This window comes from Conger conger, chromosome 4, assembly GCF_963514075.1.
Source record: "Conger conger chromosome 4, fConCon1.1, whole genome shotgun sequence".
Taxonomy (NCBI): Eukaryota; Metazoa; Chordata; class Actinopteri; order Anguilliformes; family Congridae; genus Conger; species Conger conger.
This window is the reverse complement of record NC_083763.1, coordinates 18,772,853-18,786,760: the sequence shown is the minus strand read 5'-3', so window position 1 is coordinate 18,786,760 and position 13,908 is coordinate 18,772,853. Positions and strand designations below refer to the sequence as shown.

The window sequence follows — 13,908 nt, the reverse complement described above, 5'->3', positions numbered from 1 at the left end:
CGAGTTTAATTATATAACTTCACACTGATTTAAGGCTTGAGAAGAAGTTTAAATCAATGTCTACTTTAATGAGCCAAGTTACAGTCAATCTTATAAAAAGGTAAACTGTCAGAGGTAATGTAATATTTCCACCATAAACACAACTCTCTGTCTCTCTGCAATGGAATGGCAAGGTGAAGACAGTCAGAGACCACCATACGAGGACACGCCACCAGACATAAAGCAGAGCAGGGCCGACGAGCAGAAACTGTGACTTGAAGTGGCCAGAAAGAGTGCTGGAGAGAGGTGTGACTGTGTTAATTAGGTGTTAATCTCCTGTAAACCAGGCAATATGTTAGAAAACAAGGAACACTAATTGGTTAGGAATGGGCTGCCACCTGTCTGAATGTGATGACATAAAGGCCCTGCTTGGTGCTGGGTGTCCCTTGTTCAGTCGCTGATCTACAACATGGAAACATGAGTCGGCCTGGATGCCTCAAATATGTCCCCTGGAAAGGAAGCTTGTCCATCTCTAATATAGATGATTTATGAAGCACAGATCACTGGGCTCTATTGATGCATGCAGTTCAGGGCTGAGGGGGGTCTCAGGCTATAGCTAGCTGGATTCAGCGCAGCTGTTTATGAACAGGTGGCTGAGCACTCGCTGGAGGCCCCTGGGGAGTGGAGCTATGTGTAAATGATCGTTACATTAATACCGTGATGAAAGAGTGTGTCACTTCTCCTCCACTGCTCTCCAGCTGCGGGGAGCAGTAGAGTCGCATGGTGTGGAAAACTGGGCTTTACAGCACAGCCAAAGCAACGTACGCATAGCGCAGCAATATGCTTTCAGAAAACAGCATCAAGATCCAACGAAAACAATGGCAGTGCAAAAGTCAACAAATAAATGACTTCCAATTGCATAAAAATGTTCACCAGAGCATGCTACAAACTCATATATTCCATGCTCCGCATAATGAAAAATTCCATAGATGATTGGTTGAAAGTATTTTAAAATACCTGTTTAAAATACTGTTGAACATTTAACCTGTACAGGAAGTTGGCCAGACTAACATACTCTAGCCATATGATTAATTACAGTAATTTACCTCCATTACCTTGTACGGCCCTCCATGTACTTGTTCCAATTTTCAATTTCCAATTACTCTATCGGAAGACCTAATTGGGGTCTCAGGTGTTTACTGCATAAAAGGTGGTTTAAATTCACTGCCAACATACGCTTTCTAAGACGTGCTGGTGATGGAGGAACATTTTTTAAACTGCCTACCTGTGGTTTCAGATCATTTCCATCAGTCTGTATTACAAGCAAGCTTATAGTCCATGCATGTATTAGTAGAGAGATGACATTGAGAGGATCCAGGCAACTACTGGAACACAGAAGTCACTCTGGGAAGGGATGGGACAAGTTTGCAGAGGAAACTGAAGTTTGCCAGTTGAATATCAAAACAGATGAGAAATAAGCATTTGTCTACAATAAACAAACATCTGTCAGCAAACCAATCATTACACAACCAAGAAATATCTTGAAAATTGCAGGGTAATTTTGAGATTAGTATTCTAATTTTTTCCTGCAACAAAGCCTGTTTTATTAGTACCATTTGTTAACAATGTCCTAAAATAGGATGGTCACAGTGTCTGCTATAGATTAAACAAGGCAGTCTGCTCAATTTGGAAGACCATTTGATCATATTGGATGTAATTTGTCTTAGACTTCACTTTATTAGGTATTTATCAGTTTTTTTCTTTTGGACTTTCTGATGTTTTTTTTTTTCAATACTTTGAGAGAAACTATACTAAATATTTGTGCTATATTCACAGAGTAGGCCTGTTAGTCCTTTACATGCGCCTATACTGCATCACAATGTGGACAGCAACCATATCTGTCCAATAACATTGGATTTCCATCAGAACAGATGACATCAACTAAAGCTGAACAACTGAGAAATGATTAAGCAATGATTTAAGGCTTTTTGGCGCAGCTATATTTTGAAACAACTTGACAGAATGAAATAATGGATAATTGCGTATGAAAGGTTACAGGCTAAGTACATTCTCATGCTTTTAATAAAACTAAAGAGAAAGTACACTATTTGACATGGATATGCCTTCAATCACAATCCAGAAACATTTCCCTCATGTGTCTTAAATGTGTACAGTATCCAAAACTGATTTTATTTCACTTATGGGTATGTATGGGAAGCTAATACACTGCATGATATAATGAGAAAGTTTACCTCTTTTATGTGGTGATGTGAGATTGACTAAACTGTTATTAGGGCTTGGTTCTATTTTGCTAGCTTCATGCTTGTATAGGACTTTACAAATTGTAGAGTATCCTGGAAAAATTATCTCCATAGGCCATCATTATAAATGAGCTGGTTTGCTTTTTGTTGACCCAAACAACTGGCACAAAGCTCCTGGAAGGAGCAATGGAGTACTGTGGTGGAAAGATTACTCGTAAAATTAAATCCAAGAAAACCGCTGCAGCGATGGTGTGCAACAAGAGCTGCTCCAACAGTACAGTACAAGCTGCCTTAATGAATTATTAAAGCAATTACCCCAAGAACCCCAATACAAATGGAAACTATGATCCTGGCTAGAAAAGTACTTATGAGAATAAAGACTTTTCATGTGGGGAGAGGGGGGTGGAGGAACCAAGACTGATGAATTTGCTCGTAAACATTCTGTGGTCGGCTGAGATCCCAGTTTGCATCAAGTAGTTTATCTTGGCCTACCTTTCCCCCACTGTCTTTGTCCTGATGTGAAAGTTCTGCTAAGCTGGTTTGCCAGAACGGCTCTGAGTAATTGCGGCAGAGTCAGGCGAATGGAATAAAGAAATCAAAGAGGAACCCACAGCCTTCCCACTCCTGAGGAAGGAAGCTGGTAAGGGCAGGGAAAGAGATCACGCTTGTACTTGACCACTCAGCTGTGGGGTGGCCAGGTCCGAATGAAGGGTCAAACAATCAGGGGGACACTGATCTCCACCTGAGCATGTCTCAGTGCTGCAAGAACAATCCCCCTTTCTCAGCGAGCGCACCGGTAACACGATAGTCTTGTACAACAGTGCTGAGAGCCAAGCAGGCCTGGTCAGTGAACCGTAGGAGTGGGAGAGCACTGGAGGATGTCAACGGGGGAACTTTTGGATCAACACAACAAATGCCAGAAAAACCTCTAGTCCTGCCGGGAAATAAGAACAGACTGAGATGGGGCATACCTTAACCTGGAACACATGGGTCCTTAAAATGATGGATGGCTTTAGGCGCAAACGCCAAAAAGACTGGTTGTTTCTTGCATTCAGAAAATAACGCAACACAGTGGACTCACAGATCACAGTATTTTGAGCATCACACTCTACTGGCCCAATGCTCACCGACTATGGTCTCCAGCACTGGATGTTCCTCTACTGCAGGGGTCAGCAACCCTGTTTCTATTTCTTCCATCATCTCCTCCATTGACCTGTCTTACCACCGCTATGCTGATGACACATATTTTCTCCTCTTCCCTCACACTGACACTCTGGGGCAGCCTGTAGCGTAGTGGTTAAGGTAGATGACTGGGACCCACAAGGTTGGTGGTTCGATCCCTGGTGTAGCCACAATAAGATTGGCACAGCCGTTGAGCCCTTGAGCAAGGCCCTTAACCCTGCATTGCTCCAGGAGAGGATTGTCTCCTGCTTAGTACGTCGCTCTGGATAAAAACACCATTAATGTAATGTAATGGTTTCAGCATGCATCTCCACTTGTCTATAACACATCTCCGCTAAACCTGAGATTACATTTTTCCCAGTCAAGTCTGGGGCCTGGCCCCCCGCTTGACTTTTGCTCACCTTGGATGGCACCACAGTGTCAACCTCTTCATGTGCAAGGAATTTTGGAGTTGAACTGGACAGCAAACTGTCCCTCTCTGAGAATATAACAGTGGTATACTGGGCATGCATTCTTCCTTTACAACATTTAAAGAATCCACCCCTTCCTCAACACCAACTAAACCCAGCTCTTAGTTCAGGCACTGGAACTACTGCAACTGCTTCCTTGCTGATCTCCTGGCCTCAACCATCAGACGTATGCAGTTCTTCCAAAATGCTGCTGCTCATCTAATCTAGAACCTCCTCAGGCTCAGCCATGTCACTCCCATTCTCAACTCCCTCACTGGCTAATGCATTGGCATAAAATTCAAAACCTTAATGCTAGCCTAGAGGAGAGCTAAAATGACTGCTCTATATTCAAGATATGATCCAGCCCTACACACTCTCGACCTCTCCGTTGTGCAACCATAGGGCACCTGGCCCCTCCATCCTGGTTCTGGCTCCCCAGTGGTGGATTGAGCTTCCCACTGTGGTCAGGACAGCAGATAGCTTTTAGCTATGCAAGGATACCTTAGCTGTGTAGTGGCACGTTTTATTTACAATACTAATTGTTTGTTAGTTCAATTAACTTTACACTAATTGGTTACAGAAGAGCCATTTGTATGGTGATATAGCACTTATTAATTTGTGAGAAACTGATGCTTTCCACTTTTGTAAGATGTTCTGGATAAGAGTGCCTGCTTAGTGATAGTAAAGTAATAAAAGGGCCAGTTTCATGGACATAGATTCAGCCTAGCCCTAGACTAAAATAAATTTTGAACGGAGATTCTCCATGCAAAACTCTATTTACTCCAGGATTAAGCTTAATCTGTGTCTGTGAATGTAATGCAATGGCCCTGGTACAGTGGGACTGCAGGTTTTTGGTTTTCACCCTAAAATCAGTTGCCAATTTAAACACAAGAAACAATGTGTTTTTAAGAAGAAGTACTTAATTTTTAAGTATAATGACAAAGCATAAAATCCCACATTGCTTTATTTACTCAATAATTGGCCACTATATCACAGGGTTTTTTAATCCTGTGTATGAGCTGTTGTACATCCTGGGCATTTCTTAAATTCAATATATTTATATTAGTTCCAAAAATTCATATGGCAAAACAGAAGATGCTATTTGCATTACATAAAGCAAATGCACACATACAGTATCTGTAAAGTGCTTAATATTATTTCTGGTGCCATTTCAAGGGATACTGCTTGTGCAGACATATAGTGTGTCAAAGATTTGATATTGTTTTACCATTTAATGGCCCTCGGGTTAATGGTTTACAGTCTTTCGGCAGATGGGATTATGCAGGATTTAGGGAATATTCCAAAATTCAGACATGTTACCACCCACTGTAAAACTCATTAATTACTCTGACAGGCCAGTGAAACAGATCACTGAATGCCAGACTGACTGTGCTGAAACCCTGTTTATCGTAGCAAAGACGCCACCAGTGTGTATGCAATTCAGGTAAAAGGGAAGCTTACTCTAAAACCAGAAAGCTTCAGAACATACATTCAAACTTCTACACAAACATAGGCAATTAATAGTACACAGATATCTATGTGTACTAGTAGTACTGGTAGTGCTACAGTTGTTCTTTTCCATCAAGGAAAGACCATTCCAACACGAGGAGCAGCAATGATGCTGATTCAGTGCTGTTCAAGGCTCTTCAGCATGGCTGCGACACATTTGGAAATTTCTCTCATTCCTCTTTAAAGACACCATGATATATGGGTTTGTCATCTGACCCTGTGTCTGCTTGATGTGGTGACGGTCATGGTTTGCAAGATGAAACAGAACAGACGGGATTCCTTTAGTTTCCAGAAAAGAATATCACTTTTATTTGTACTTTTATCCTTTCCTCAAGTCTTCCAACAGTTTTGTCAGAACAGCAGACCGTGCCAGAGAAATCTGAGGTTTTGGCTATATCTCGCATGCCTCCCTGTCAATCACTCAATATTCCCTTCATTCTAATCCCACTTCAGGTTAGGAAAATAAGTGCCAACATTCCAAGTTTTTCCATTTTGGGGACAAAAATGCAAATAAAGCAGACAAGTGCAAATAAACTTTCAAAACCTGTATTATATTCAGGTTTAATGAATTGCAGTGAGTGATGAGCTTTCCAGCTGATGATGAATGACACTTGAAAAATGTTTTACAAGCAACACATAAATTAGATTATTTTATTTGGATATAAATCATTTTTGTATTCTTTTGAAACTGGTTACTGAAACACCCTTTTTGAATCAGGCTAAAGGTTTTCTTCTGATCAACATGTAAAGATAGATACTCCAATATTTATTAAATTCATATTTAATTGTTTAAATTCATACATTTAATATTACTAAATTAATATACACAATTCTTAAATAATGGACCTGTGAAAGTGCTTTTGTACCTGTTCTCTGTGGCTGTACTCTGAAAATATTCATTGCCATTTAAGGAAAACCAACATGATTGAACAAGCAAAACATGAGCCATTTCCCTTGTTGCCTTTGCAAATTAAATGTGCATTTTCTTGAGTTAAAAAGATCTACAATCTTCTGTGAAAGGGAAAAGCTGAGACTTTTCCTAACTACACATATGAGTTTGCAACACATTTACTCATTAAATTAGGGGGAACAATCATCTGTCACTCCCTTCGCGTGGATTGGACTCTCCCCAAATGTATGAAGGAGAAGCACTCCTTGGGGAGGCCCGGGTCAAAGAGTCTGCAGTTACCACACAAATGAAAAGTCTGCCAAAAGACAAACTGTAGCGTGGAGCCCTGGTCTGACTGCTGGACCATTTGAGGAAGGAAAAACAGACTGAAACAACAGTCCAAGTCTCCATCTCACATTTAGCATCTCATTTAAGGGTCGACCTGAATGATGAATTACCCATCTTCATACGCAATAAATTTAGTTTTACTACCTCCTGTCTTGTTCTGTGAAATGAATATTTGTAACACTCAATTCTACATGACGAGGGGCCTGGACAAAAGGTTATATGAACTCTGGAAAGCACCTTACACAATGTAATATTTCTGTGGAGTGAACATGATGGAAGTACCGGGTGAGACAGTGGAAATGGACTGGAAATGGTTTGGGCAAGATTGATTCAATAAGAAAAGAGAGACCAGGGCCAGAGAAACCCGCTGGCAGCTCCTGGGAAGCAGTCTACTGAAAAGCACAGTGTTTGCTGATTGTGTACATTCCAGTTTTGGAAGGCTTAACGGTTTGTGAACAGCAGATTCCAGTATGTCGGTTTTCAGATATCGAGGCATAACAGCTGCAGGTGTTTCAACATTACCAAGAGCTTAGGTTCCCAGCACCAGACCTGAGACTCACCTCCCATAAACTCCAGTTGAGGTACCACAATCTCCTCTCAACCCCAACTGAACAAAGCAAGCACTCCATAACTCTTTGTAACCAATACATTAATTTTCACAAGGTCTAACCCAGATGAGAGTGAGAGAGAGACAGGCAGTAGGCGCACAAAGATCTCTATTGTATTACCTCATTTCCTGTAAGGGCTTGCAGTGAAATCTCCCAGCTTGCTGAGATAAAATACATTCCGCATGTAATATTCCGCTGCTGTGCGGCAACATATTGTTCCTATTCTTTGCTCTTCATCAATATGCCAGGGCCTGGGCAGTGCTGTGAGGGTGATGTTTTAAATTGCTAATAATATGCAGGTAACCAATACTGGCCTCCAGCTAGAGGAAGCTTCCTCAGACCCGAGTGGGATCTGGGGCTGATTAGCTCCTTTATTCCTGTCTGTGGCTAGGCACCTCGCACTAAATCTGCACCGTTTCATTTACATCTCAGTAATTGGGGACACATGTGAGCTCAGGCTTGCCCTCTCACCCCCCATCCCCACCCCCCAGGATAGACTGTCAGGGCCTCGATAAGATCAAATGCTACGTTCAATCGAAACGTTCAGGAGTCAAAAGGTTTCGTTCCTTAATAAAACAACAACAGGGAAGAAAAGAAGAAGAAGCGATGGAACGGAAAGGAAGCGAAGGTTGGGGACTGTGTCCGTTCCCATATGGAACATGTTTACAATAATACTCGGCTCCACCGATGGTATCGTGCGCCTAAATTACGCGGATCAAATGTTCTCATCACAATATCATATTGTCCAATATTGGTCTCCATGGAAACAGATTAGGCTTTTCTTTTGAAAACTCAGCCGAGGATACAGTCACAATCTGATAGATTTCTTTTTGATTCGGTTCTCTGCCAGGGCAGGTTTATTGGTTTCCGAGGGTTGGATTTCTTTTTTGCAGACTGGCTACTTAAAGAGAAAACCACAACCAACAGATTATGAGTTCAAAAGCAGCTAGGCTATATATCATGGCTTCCACTGGGAACATTTCCAAGGTGACATTTTGTCACATAATCATTCCTATTGATTGATAAAAACATAATCATGAATAATTATGAGGTAGGGCTGTGTCTGATTATATAACAGCTGTCAGCGCATATTCTTTCCAAAAAAGCCCCCTAGAGTAACTACATTTTTAGTGAATGGACAATAGAATTGGCAAACATTCAGATTGCTAGTCAAAGAATGTAGCTAGATCACAATATGTTATAATTTAATTTTATCTATCACATGTCTAACAAGAAATATAACAAAGAGCTGTAGGGCCAACTGTTTTCCAATATGCCGTCGTTCATTGAATTACATCACATTCATTTGTTCACTGAAAAGAGAATTTAGAACTTAAATTTACCTTTAATTTTTTGTTTCAAAACCCTTCTGGCCTATTTAACAATTCTATGTGGTTACATGCACGAGAAACCCAAATTTTCATAATTTTATAAAAAGTAATTCTAGGATACTCTTTCTCTCTAGGATAACAAACTAACAACAACGAGTGCAATACAACATTACTGTAGGAGAAATGTTGTGCAAATTATTATCTGAACAGTATGTTGAGTCCAGCTCTATATGACTTCCTTGCACTATGTGCTCAGAGTTACTCTGCCTTAGGGCTTCAAACACTTGCAGTGCACAAATACATACGATTCTCCACATCTGGAATTTCTGCTCTGAAGTTGATCCCGTCTACACTATGCTCTCTTTGAAACAAGCAGCCACTGCTGACAATACACAGAGGCCCACCGCCCCCTTCCAAAATCCCTCCTCCCCCCTGCTGCTCAGACTGTTTTATCAAGTCTCCAGTGACCAGTAATGAAAGTAAAAGGGGAGGGGTGTGTGTGTGTGTGTGTGTGTGTGTGTGTGCGCGTGTGTGCGTATATGTGTGCATGTGTGAGTGATAAAGTAAGAGAGATAAATGGGCAGAAAGAGAAGGTGAGGTTCGGGGGTGGGGAAAGGTATTGGTTTGTGAGGCTTTTAGACAATCTGTTCCTGCACTTTAAAGTGTATTAGTCAAGATTACTCAGCTCCAAGAACCTCTGACTTAAACACAGCAGCTCATAAATTAGAGGAGAGGAATGTCTGACTGTCTGCCCCAGCCCCTGCAGAAACACTGTCACTATTGAGGAAATAATTGCATAGTGCTTTCACATCGCTGAAGGAGGGGGTAAATGTCTTTGATTCATCCCCAGATCCATTGCTTTTTTCCCTCCCTTCTTTGTCTTACCCAGGCGGTTCATACATTAAATCATATACACGGGAGACTTCATATTTCAGGAAAAATCCGTTGCACATTACTATAATTCCTGCTTCATTGTCAACACAGCCTTCAAAACCATAAACAATGCAAGTGTATAATGTGCATTCACCAGCAAATAAAAAAATGTATTAAGTACTTTCTACATAAAACCAAAGTGTTTTTATCAGCCATTTTCCACTGCAGCGCATAAGAGCTTATATTTTAAATGAGGATGTTGGGTAAAGCTCACATCCTCACTGACCTGAGATCGCTTTGAAAACAGTCTATTATTCATTCCTTGACCCTTCCTTGGCACAGAGACACCCTCCCTGCTAGAACATCCCTCAGAATGGGCAGGGTCAAGGCCTGCGACCCCGGTGATGGCTTCTGCATGCTGGGGAGGGACTGGGAGAAGTAGACAGCCAGTAAAACACTAACGACTTTTACAGCTTGTGTAGTCTGTTTGTTCGTCCTGCCCATCAACACTCCTGCATTCAACCCAACAAAGAGGCGAGGCGTGAGGCGCTGCCTTGTCCCTGCGACACATCCCTATGCTCCCGTGGCGAGCTAATCCAACGTATCTCCGTGAGCCACTCACTTCTGTAAACAGCAGTGGCTGAGCCAAAGCCCCTTTTCACTGACACAAAATTACAAGGACTTGACCATGGTAGACCCAACCTATGGTCTGGAAGCAACACAGCTTTTAGTCAATAAAACAATAAAAGGACAATGCATCTACAATGAAACTAAAATTACTGGGTACTTGTAACGAGTATGTCTTTAGAAAATACCGATTACAGTATATGCTAACAATATAATGCCACTCAGTGCTTTTCCAATCACACTGCATACCCAAAACATTACTGGGTAGAAGGGATTAATTGGGATGTTACTCTGAGTAGAGCAGAGACTAAGTGGACAGAAAGCTGTATTTGTAATGGTTCTTTGAGCCCAGTGCCACCAAGGGCTCATTTTAAACGACAGAGGGACACTCATGGTGTTCAAATCCAAGAGAACAATCTCTCTGATCTCTTTCTGCAATGTTGCATTGCTGATGATATCATAGTCCACTATGCCCTGGATAATCTTTTAAATTCAATTATTGTAATAATAATACGGTCTCAGCCCAGCCATTGCACCTACAAATTCAACAGCAAAACAAACTCAGTGAGCACTTTATTAGGTAAACCCGCACAGCAGGTTGTTAATGCAAATACTTTATCAGCTAATCATGTGGCAGCAACTAAATTCATAAAAGCATGCTGACATGGTCAAGAGATTCAGCTGTTAACGCAAAGAACCATGCATTACAACAGTGGTATGCAGAAGAGCATCTCTGAATACACTATGTGTCAAACCTCTAAGTGGAGGGGCTACAGCAGACCAATAAGTTTAAAAAAAGTGTAATAAATACCTAGCTCATTGAGCGTATATCTCAGCTGACTAAGAACTAAGAAAGTTGCAATTGGAATGAAAAAGCCACAAGTAGGTAGAATTTGACTGAAGCTCCACCCACCTCCTGTGTCCCCTGATCACTTGATTTGAGATTGAGCATAGCAAGCTCTAAATCTCTCAGATACCAATGGAGGTCACAGTAGTGACCCCGGCTCAAGGAGGTTAATTGCTTGATGCATTTTTTAAATTTGCTTTCCCAAAGTTGAATAAAACAACATTAAAATGGGAAAAAACGAACTGCCACCAAAAAGGGAACTTTTATTTGCCCTGTCTTGTAAAATAAATAAATAAAAAGTCTGTCCGTGGTGCAGTGCCAGATGCAGAAATGATAACAGTTAAACCTTCTTAAAGCGTTAAGTCAATTTAATGTTTTTCAATCGAGAGGCAACGGCTGGAAAATTATAGACAGTTTTCAGCTTTTCAGCGGGAGCTACCAAGCAGACACCCAGAACAACAAAGGGTTCTATGCTCAGACCAAAAGCCATGAAATATGACTTGCTGTGAGAAGGCAAATTGCGACCCACTGAGAACTCTCGCCAGGCCAAATCAATCTCAATGGAGTCACAGAGAGCCGGGCTGTGGAGGAATGATACATAGCCAAACACACAGAGAGATCAGATAAAGTCATTTACATGTAGCTCCAGGAATTCTGGTAGGCACCGGAGAGTTGTAGAAAAGAAAGCTAGATTTGGGATTTTTCGAAAGGTCTGTCCAGGTCAGGCAGATAAGGATAGATATTCCTGTTAATGCTTAAAGCTTTAAGCAGAGTAGATCGTAAAGCTTTCCAAGAGATATCATGGGGTGGGCCAGCAGGACATTGGCTACATTTTCTAGTTTATATCTCCAGTGATCAATCAACTCATCAGTGCTTCCCCTCTGAAGAGTTGAGACCCTCTGTGTAAGTTTGCAGGTCATCAAAGAAGGAATTCCTTCAGCGGCAGAATACATTTTATTGTACATATAAGGACACTCTCCGCTAATTTCTCATAGTATTAGGACAATACTATAAAAATAATACCATAAAAACATGTTATACATCTTTGTTGTGTTTAATTTCTCTTGTATTATTGTATCTTTGATTTCACCAGGCACAGCTCTCAGATCTTTTTGCTCTCTGACCAAAATGTTTCCCGTTTTCTTGGAAACAGAGCTTTTGTTCTTCAGGGGAGACTGAAAATTAGGGTTTTTTTCAACATTACTAGCTTGTGGTATTCTATTTCCAGGGCAATCAATTTTGTTTGTTTATCTTTTTTCAAAGTGTGTGCTCCTCTTTCCTGGTGACCTGCAAGGCACCCTGGGACACCAGAGCAAGTGAAAGATCCAAGACAGCGTATTGCAAGTCTCCTAATATCAGCGGCATGGAGATAGCATTGGACACTGCTGCACTCATGTAATACAATCTCAGCTACATGCTGGCTTCCAGACTCAAAACATGGAATCTGTTAAGATCAAATAAAACGGCTCACAGTATAGCAACCTCTACAGATGCCAGCACAGAGGATGGCCTGGTGGAACCCAGAGTAGTTGTCCCTTTGAATTTCAGCTGCCATTTTAAGCCATCGGCTGTTAGACCTGGAACGCCTTCCTGGAATGGCTTCAGCACCAACACGTACACCATTAAAGCTCATCAAGTGATTGCTTTTAAGAGCTGTGCAATTACAGATGTACAAACCACTCTGCTTCAGAAGTGTTGCCAAGAACATCCAAGTCCCTTGTTTCCATGAGCTGTTTGAATATCTCCAAAATTAATTGCTGAAACTTTAATGTAATCCAGCATGGCTCAATGCAAGAGTTTATTTTTTCTTTATTATATGAAATACTGACGTAACCTAAATCTGCTTTGTGAAACAATCAAGAAGACGATATTGCGGGTTGCAGCCTCCACCAGGGGTGTTTTGAATGTTAAAGTAAACATACAAGTAGATTAGTTACATTGAAGAAAATACATTAGTGGTTCAAAACCACACATATTTAAAATAGCGAAACAGAAGATTGAAATTCTTGCATTCTATTCAAAAATTCATCAAGTTGTGGTGAGTTACCACAAATTCCCACATCTACTTTGCCACCGCTTGCCCAACCACAAGAATCACAGCCTCACTTGGCTCCTGCAGGACCCACCAAGGGGGTCACAACAACAGCATCACTACTGCCCTACCTTAGTGCCATAGGCCAGGGGGGTAAGTCCGTAAGTAAGGCCAAACCAGTGTACAGAAAGTATGGCCCATGATCCATCGACTGTAAGGTTACTCTGTTCTCTTCTCAAAGGGGAAAACCTGATTCCACCAAAGCATTTCTTTCCATCTGTAATCTGCCAGATGTCCTGATGGCAGTTAAGATCCCTTAATTTCATCTTCAGGTCAGGTAATGAGGGGTTGCGGGCAGCAAAAGCAGGTAGCTGGGCGATGACAAAAGAAATACGGGCAGCCGGATATGAAAGTGAGCGTGATAAAAGACGGATGCTAAAAAATGTTGCTGATTACTCCGCAGCTCCCCCAGCAGTGGAGGCACTGGCTGAGTCGGCCTTTCCCTGTGCACCGGGGGAAGAGCCAGCTGCACAGCTCCTATGCCTGTGCTTCACATAAACCCTATAGGACTGGCCTCTAAACTTTTACAGTCTCATATTAGCCCCTGCCTCCCAGTGCTGCAAGGGACACACAGTTCTGCTGCGAGGCCACACTGTGGTCGACTGAACTATTGTGTAGAGGATATTAGACACATAGTAACTATGTTTTGTGCCTGTAGAAGTTCAGAAATACATGGTAACTGCGTTCTGTCGCTGTGCTTTCCTGTAGAGCAGTGGCTCTCAAATATGATCTTGGGGACGTGGGGACTTTTATTCTTCATGCAGGCATAGCTATTTCTGTCAATGTGGCAAGAGAGTAATATAAATGCCTCAATGTGGGAAGAGTGTAATTAAGACAAATTAGCAGCTTGTTAAAACTATGGGATTGCAGTTGTGGGTGGAACAAAAACCAGCACCACAGGACTGAATTTGAA

At 41.6% G+C, this 13,908-nt stretch overlaps 1 protein-coding gene across 1 annotated transcript in view; it reads right to left on the bottom strand.

The window, feature by feature from the left end:
* Positions 1-13,908, bottom strand: part of ror1 (receptor tyrosine kinase-like orphan receptor 1) — an 88,342-nt gene that overhangs the window by 30,178 nt on the left and 44,256 nt on the right. The window lies entirely within an intron of this gene.